This window comes from Hordeum vulgare, chromosome 3H (assembly GCF_904849725.1).
Source record: "Hordeum vulgare subsp. vulgare chromosome 3H, MorexV3_pseudomolecules_assembly, whole genome shotgun sequence".
In the NCBI taxonomy this organism is placed as follows: domain Eukaryota; kingdom Viridiplantae; phylum Streptophyta; class Magnoliopsida; order Poales; family Poaceae; genus Hordeum; species Hordeum vulgare.
The window spans coordinates 575896295-575904909 of record NC_058520.1 but is presented as its reverse complement, the minus strand read 5'-3'; positions in this window follow the sequence as shown (position 1 = coordinate 575904909).

Below are 8615 nucleotides of genomic sequence, written 5' to 3'. Positions count from 1 at the left end.
ATGACCCGAACATACAACAAACGACCAACCATCGTCATGCAACCGCATTAGCCGATGGATGGATTGATTAAACACGAACGGACTGAACATATAACGGGAGCACTATCTTTGACCGGACGTACTTGCGCTGGGGATACCTCTGCCTCCCAGATTGTCTGGTGAACGGGAGCAGCTGCCAGCTGCTGTCCCTGGTTTTGCGACGGGGACGCGATCTACTTGAAGATTCTGTAGTAATTGAGCGAATTAGGATTTAGGAGTAGCTATTATAAGCGCAGGAAACAGATAGCATCATAGCACTGCTCCGGTCCGTACGAGTAATTTCGAGATTTTGAACGAAACAGACTGCATGGTGGGATCGATCGACTGAAAAAGGCTGTGGCAAGAGTTAACTATGGAGCACTCCTACTGTGCTGTGCATGCAATTGATCCCGTGAGGCTAACCAAAGGTAATTAAGTAAGAAGCTACTCCCGCTACTCCTGCTATATATTCTACTCCTACTTCGACGGTAGGTTTCTATACCCTATCGTCATCGACCTTGATAGAAAAAAGATCATATCCTGAAATAGTTATCCGGTTAAACTTTTGCAGAAGATCAACGGAAATTTGCCATATATATTTTAGTGCACGAAGCAGGCAGGCAGGTTGCAGCACGTATGACTTCCTGCTCCTGGGTAGCTAGCTAGCAGCAAAGAAAGCAGCTTGAGTGCCAGCTTAGCAGCGACCCGTGCATCAGATCAGTATGCTCTCATTATGCTTGACGTGATGCCAGTTCAATTCACTTCCCTCTGTAGTCTAGCTCTCTTCAACTATAAGTATTCAGATGCCGTTTTTTTCCAAGAGGGAGTACGACATTTGGAACGACGAACCCCACGGAGATAAGATACACAGTCAAATCTTTTGTAATCAGATATTCAGAACACTACGTACAATACAAGGCTACAGAATACGGGACAGGCGCGGGGCGGGGCTACGCGGATTGATCGATGCGGCCGCTGCTTGTGCTGGCTGCATGTCGCCCGTCGTCGCCTTCCTCGAGTCGCCGCTGGCCGTTTCCTCTGCAACCTAGCAAAATGTACTGTATCATGCATGCACCATTGCCATCCAGCTGCACGCGTACTGCACTCCGGGCTTTCATCGGTTACTAATCACTCAAGCTCGTACAGATACATGATTACTGCCGTTGGTATATAGCTATAGCTAGGTTAAGTGCAAACAGCAGGAAGAACAGGGGGATTGCGAGGTGGAGGAGACGAGCCGTTGCGGCCGTGATTTGACTTCAGGATCTCATCGATGCGCTACTTTTTTCTTTTGAGAAAGTCTAAACCGGCTTCCATGAAATGGACGTGGGTCCATACTCTGATACCGACCCAAAGTCGAACAATGGTAATTAGGTTGAGATCCCTCACAAGATGTTCAAAAAAAAAAAGTTGAGATCCCTCACAAACGCGATGTAGGATGCCCCAGTGGGTGCACCTATGTCTTGCATTCAACGAGATGGAGGGAACCCTTGCTGAAGAGTGCAGGCGAGTTGTGCTAGCCAAGGCATGCGGGAAACAATTATCATGTTTTATTTCTTTTTCATGTTTTTTGTTTTTCTTTTTGCTTTTTCTTTTATACTATTGTTTATACTTTCAAATGTTCTAAATAAATATATTATAAAAATTACTCTACATGCAACATTTGAAAAATATTTACGAAGCATTTGAAAAATGCTAAATGTATATAGAGAAAATGTTTATCATACACAAATGTATATAAAAATGAGCACGAATCAATTTGATCATGTAATTAAAACAAGTAATCCAGCATTTCTAAAATGTAGGATAAGCGTTTAAAAATGTTAAGAAAGCATTAGGAAAATGTTAAATGTATATAAAAAATGTTGACCGTGTATTATAAATTGATGATCTTCATCATATATATATATATATATATATATATATATGTGTGTGTGTGTGTGTGTGTGTTATTAAAAAATAAAAAATAAACAAGTATTTAAAAAAATTCAGATGTGTATAGAAAAAATGTTGACCATGTTTAAAAAAATGAAGTAATTTTATAATGTATATAAAATAACTAACCAAGAACTTCAGAAAAATATTGAACAAGTATTTGAAAAATATTAATCATTTTTTTAAAACATTGAATGTGTCTAGAAATAATGTTGAACATATGATAGAAAATGTTAATATTGCATTTAAAAAAAATTCATTAAGCATCTGAAAAATATTGACCATGTATTAGTAAATGTTAATCAAGCATTTAATATTGACCAACTATTCAAAAAATGTTAATCAAGCATTTGAAAAGTGTTAACAATGTGTGCAGAGAATATGTTGACCATGTATTATGAAAATGTTAAATTTGTATCGAAAAGTGTCAAAAGTGTATTAGGAAATGTAGCTGACATATGCAAAAAAAAATGTAGAATGAAAACCAAAAGAAACAAATAAACCCAAAAATAATAAAACAAAAAATAAACAAACAAACAAAACAAAATGGAAATGAAAACGAAAATTAACACCGGAAATAAATACAAAAATAATGAAAAACCAGAGAAGAGGAAAGAAAAGAATCAAAAGAAAGCAAAATAATAATAATAATAAGTAAATACAGCAAACCAATGAAAAACAATTTAAAAATAAAGATAAAAAACTAATGAAAACAAAGAAAAAACGGACAATGCCCAGTAGAAAAACCAAAAAAAAAAATTAAAACACCAAAAAAAAACGAAGAAAAAATGATGGAAACCCCGTCTCATTTTGACTTAAGTAGTCCCGTCGTACTACTCGATCACGAACTCGTGGCATGCCCAGTGGCTAGCTATGCTTGCCTTCAACTAGGAGGCCAGGGTTGGAATCCCCTGCAAGAATTGGCCAACTCGATTATTGTGGATCCCTTAAGCGAAAGAACCTTCGCTCGCCCCTATATCTCGCATTCTGGGACTCTAACTGCCGACTTACTAAAGGGCGAGCGACATGAGCCGGACCACGCGCGTGAGAGGCCACAACTTCCTTTTTTTGTCTGACATGTTTTGTTTTTTGCTTTATTTTTGTATTTTCATTTATACTTTGAAATATTCTGTCCCTCCTGCCCTCCCTCAGAAAGAGACTATATATATATACTAGTATAAGGCACGTGCTACACACGTAGTGTCTTGGTTAAAGTGCAGGAAAGATATCATTGCAAAAGAAATGCAAATAAGGTATGTGTCTTTACATATTGAGGATAACACAAAACAAAAGCCACAGAAGATCTTGAATGGCAAGTTTACTCACCACCAGCACGTGAGGGCGCATGTGTGCAAGTGAACTGTTTATACACTGGACAAGTCTAGAAATATCCCATCGAACTCATTTTGGCGCCCAAGCGCAGGAGCGAATCCGAGAAACTACAACCATTGGATCAGTTATGGTCGCCATGACAATCGGTAGTGATTCAGTCCGTGGGAGAGATCAACGGCTAATGTGGGCTTCCATGTCAGGGCCGGTGGCCAATCCAAGTTTAAAATTTGTTGTACTATATATATATATATATATATATATATATATACACACACATATATAGAAACTCTATTCATCACCCAGGGTGCAGAATAGTTTATTCTTCACCTGAGATAATCTTACGATCAATTTACAAATAGATGACATTTGGAATATAAATATTTACATTTATATTGAATCACTATGTAAAATTTGACAAAAGTAAAACAAAATATAGGTCACAAGACCAATTTTTTTTACTTTATTGTATTTTTTGCACTATTTATGTATGATCGTAATTTTACGTGACATAAAATATTTTTACATTGATTATTTTTTTTTACGTTTTTTTATGTATAAAATAAGACAAAATTTACGGAACGTAAAATTACGGTGCATTGATGTTAAAATAAGTGAGGGGTGAAAATTAACTATTCCTCACCCAGGGTGACGAATAGCGCGACCCCATATATATATATATTAACAAATTTTATCTACCACCGGTGGTAGTTACCACCACCTGCGTTATGTATGTTCTATGTACTATCTATCAAATCTGAGAGTATGTATGCGTAGTATGTAGTACATAATCATGTTTAGGTAGTATATATATTATTTTTTGGTAGTATGTATCATATTTCGTGTATGCTCTTTTTTACATACAAATATATGCATATTTCACAAATATAATAAAAACTATGGGCCAACTTGTAATTTTTCATAGAAGTCACTTTGAAAAATCTTATATATAGTATATGAACATAATAAAAATGATAAATTAGTATATATACTCACCTGTGGTAGTATATGAAACATGTGGGGTAACTACCCCTGGGTGGTAGGATGTATTTTTTTCTTATATATATACACACACACACACATATGTATATATTACAGGAAGATTCTCCCTCCCTCCCTCCCTCCCTCAGAAAGAGATTATACACACATATATATACATGATTGATATTATAAAAATACTTGAGAAATGTTGAACAAGTATTTGGTAAATCTTAATCAAGCATTCAGAAAATGTTGAACACATATAGAAAAGTTGTTGATCATGTATTTAGAAAATAATGAAATTCTTTGATCATGCATATAAAAATATTAATCAAGTATTCCAAAAAATGGAATAACTATTTGAAAAAATTTAATCATGCTTCTGGGAAATGTAAAATGTGTATAGAAAAAATATTGACTATGTATTAAGAAAATGATGAAGTTTTTTTTATCATGTATATAAAAATGTCAATTAAGCATTAAAAAAACTATTGAAAAAGTATTTGTTTTTTTAATCAAGCATTTGGTAAATTATAAATGTGTATAGGAAAATTGTTAACCATGTATTCAATTTTTTTTTATTTTTTCCATCGTTAATATAAAAATGTTAATCAAGGATTTTAAAAAATGCTTAGAAAGCACTTGCAAAATTTGATCTAGCATATTAAAATGTTAAATGTGTATATATATTTTTGACCATGTATTAAAAAAATGATGATTTTTTCAATCATGTGTATAAATTTTTCAATTAAGAATTTAGAAAAATGTTGACCATTTTTTTATGAAACGTTGATCAAGCAGGTGAAAAATATTAATTTTCTTAAGGAAAAATATTGACCATTATATTAAGAATGCTTAGCGTGTATTTGGAAAAATGTTGGCCATGTATTCGAAAGATGCTCAAAAACATGCATTAAGAAAAAAATAGTTCATGTATTTGAAAAATGTATAATGTGTATAATTGTTTTTTCAAAACCTACTTGAAACGAAAGAAATGTAGAAAACCAAAAGAAAACAAAGAAACACAAGTAAAACAAAAAATTAAAAACAAGGGAAACTTTTCAAAAAAGGGAACTAAAACTTAATAAACAAAACCAACAAAAAAAGAAAATCATAGTATATCAGAGAAAAAAAAAGAATCATAGAAAATCGGTGAAGAAGTAAAGAAAATTAAAGAAAAACATAGAAAAAAAGAAAAGAAAAACGAAGCGAAGAAAACACGGGAAATCAATTGAATGGTCCTTGCACATAGCGGTTGGGGATAATTCTTCCGCGGGAGCTCCTTCCAACTCGTTCAATGCGACATACCTCCCGAGTGCATTTTACACACCGCAGTGCTAGCCAGTATCTTTTAGTCCCACACAGGTGTGGCCTATAAGCCAGGCAAATAGGGCGACCGCCCCTGGCCCTATGAGAAATTATACTATTAACCATCATAGTATTACCCATTAAGTCAGTAGATCATAAAATAAATGGGGGAAAATAAAATTCTAGATTTGGTTGAGCAAATTTCACAGTGCAAACCAATAGCACGTACCACATATAAACAAACCACTAGTGACCATAAGTTTAGTTTGGCTGATGGACGCCGAAAATTATAATGAACATTATCTTAAGTAGTTTTATATGTGCAATTTAATGCACAAGTTTTGATTTAGAAAATCGATAGCTACACTAGATAAATTCAAACACACTACTTAAGTGCATATCGAATAATCAAACCAATATGCACAAATATAGTTTGATGTTATTTTTATCTTTACACAATTGATTACTACAAGTGACCCTACTTTACTATTGAGCTTAGTTTGCAATATCCAGTTGCCAACTACTGAATTTACACTCTATATTTTTTAACAAATATGCTTACCTAATAATACACTAGAAACCACTTTTAAGATTTTTGTTAGATAATATGCTTTAATAAGAAGCTCTATCATGATATTAAACAATACTAAAAGAAACATAGGCAGACACACACGCACAGATATATACATACGCACATACACTATACAATTTATGCAAATCGTCAAAATATTAGTTAAAACAACTTTTGTTAAGAGACATAACTTAAATTTAGCATATGTTTTTTTTGATGCACGTTAAATTGTATGACGACGGATACAATAATTAATATTTAGCAATTTTGTTGTGTAATTCTATGCCAATTAAGTGTAGAACATCATACTCTTTTAGGTTGTAGTATGACGAAATAATATGTTTAAAAGAGTATACAAGTTTAGTACAAAAATATATGTAATTTTTATTTCATCTTAAGAAACTTTTTTTAACTAAATCTAGGTTAATGTCGATTACAAAAAAGGTTACATTACTTTAGTAGGCACTATATTCTAATTGTGGATATTATTGTTATGCGCGATAACAATCGAGATTGGTATTGAGCTCACATGGCTAGGCTTGAGAACTACACTGACCCTGAACATCGTGCTCTCTTTCTGAATGTTAAACTGGATCGAGTGTTCTTTTTGCCACATACTTCAAATAAAAATGTTGGTTATTTCTATGAGTACCGATATATTTATACTTAGTGAAAATAGTGAAAACTCAACTGGATACAAAAGCAAAAGGTGTTCATTTTTTTGTCAAAATTCTTTAAAAGGTGATTGAATTTCTTTTAATTTCTCAAATTCCAAAAACTGAACTGGCTCTTTTTGCTGGACTGAAAAGCAGGCATCGGTGTTTCCTAATTCTTACCAAACCAAATTTAAGAACCGCGGGTTGAAATCAGGTTATATCGCGAAAAGAAATATCTAATACAATTCTTACTCTTGAAACTGAAGATGTAGTTCTTCGACCATTAGAAAAAAAATACTTATTTGGCTGGAGGTGGACCCACCTGATCAACAGGTAGCATGCATTAGAAAACAATAATATAATCATCATAACTAAAATTAAATTGCCGGCTAGGATCCATTCGTTAATTAAATAAATTCATAATTGATGTGTAATAACTCGACTTATTCATGATTATGGATGAAATGCTAAACCAATTGAATAATTACATGCATCCATCATAGAAAATAATATCTAGATCAGAGCATGAAGTGGGTCCTCACCCAAACATGACCAATCCAATCTACATGTGGAAGAAGTCTTGTCACACCGATTGTGACAGTGACAATGCGGATTCTATGATTGCAACATAGAGCATTAGTATTACCGTTGGGCATTTCATCAGATATATAACATTGTATGAAGGAAAAAAAATAAGGGAAAATGATTTGAGATTAAAAATATTTAAAATTCATAACTCTGAAGATTCAAAGTGTGTGATTCATCTTCACAGGAAGACTTATGAACATTTATAGACATGTGAACTGCTGAGTGTCTCTTTAGTTTCGAGGCCAAATCTTCCGTGAGATTGAACTATTAAAAAGCTGGACCCTGAGAAAATTATAAAATTGGAATAGATTTTACTTTGCACATTCAAAAACATTGAGCAGCCTTGTGGAGGTTCAGCGCTGCAAATCGGCACAACCAATGAAGGCGGCGGAGGCAACCTTTGGCCTCCTGACACGCAGGAGGAAAATGAGCAAAGTGACGGAGCTTGAACTCATGGCCTTCCTTCTTGTATTATCACGTGCATCCAAAAGAGTAGGTGATTGAGAACACGGTTGTCGAAGTGAACATGTGACGGGGGAGGACCGCGGGAAAAGAATGTACGGGAGGGTCGCAAGTTCACGACGGCAACTTGTGCATTGTTGGAAATATGCCCTAGAGACAATAATAAATTGGTTATTATTATATTTCCTTGTTCATGATAATCGTTTATTATCCATGCTAGAATTGTATTGATTGAAAACTCAAATACATGTGTGGATAAATAGACAAGACATTGTCCCTAGTGATCCTCTAGTTGACTAGCTCGTTGATCAAAGATGGTCAAGGTTTCCTGGCCATAGACAAGTGTTGTCACTTGATAACGGGATCACATCGTTAAGAGAATGATGTGATGGACAAGACCCAAACTATGAACGTAGCATATGACCGTGTCAGTTTATTGCTACTGTTTTCTGCATTTCAATGTAATTGTTTCTATGGCCATGAGATCATGCAACTCCCGGACACCGGAGGAATACCTTATGTGTATCAAACGTCCCAACATAACTGGGTGACAATAAAAGTGCTCTACAGGTATATCTGAAGGTGTCTTTGGGTTGGCGTGAATCAAGACTGGGATTTGTCACTCCGTGTGACGGAGAGGTATCTCAGAACCCACTCGGTAATACAACATCACAACAAGCCTTGCAAGCAATGTGACTAAGGAGTTAGTCACGGGATCTTGTATTACGGAAAGAGTAAAGAGACTTGCGAGTAGCGAGATTAAACTA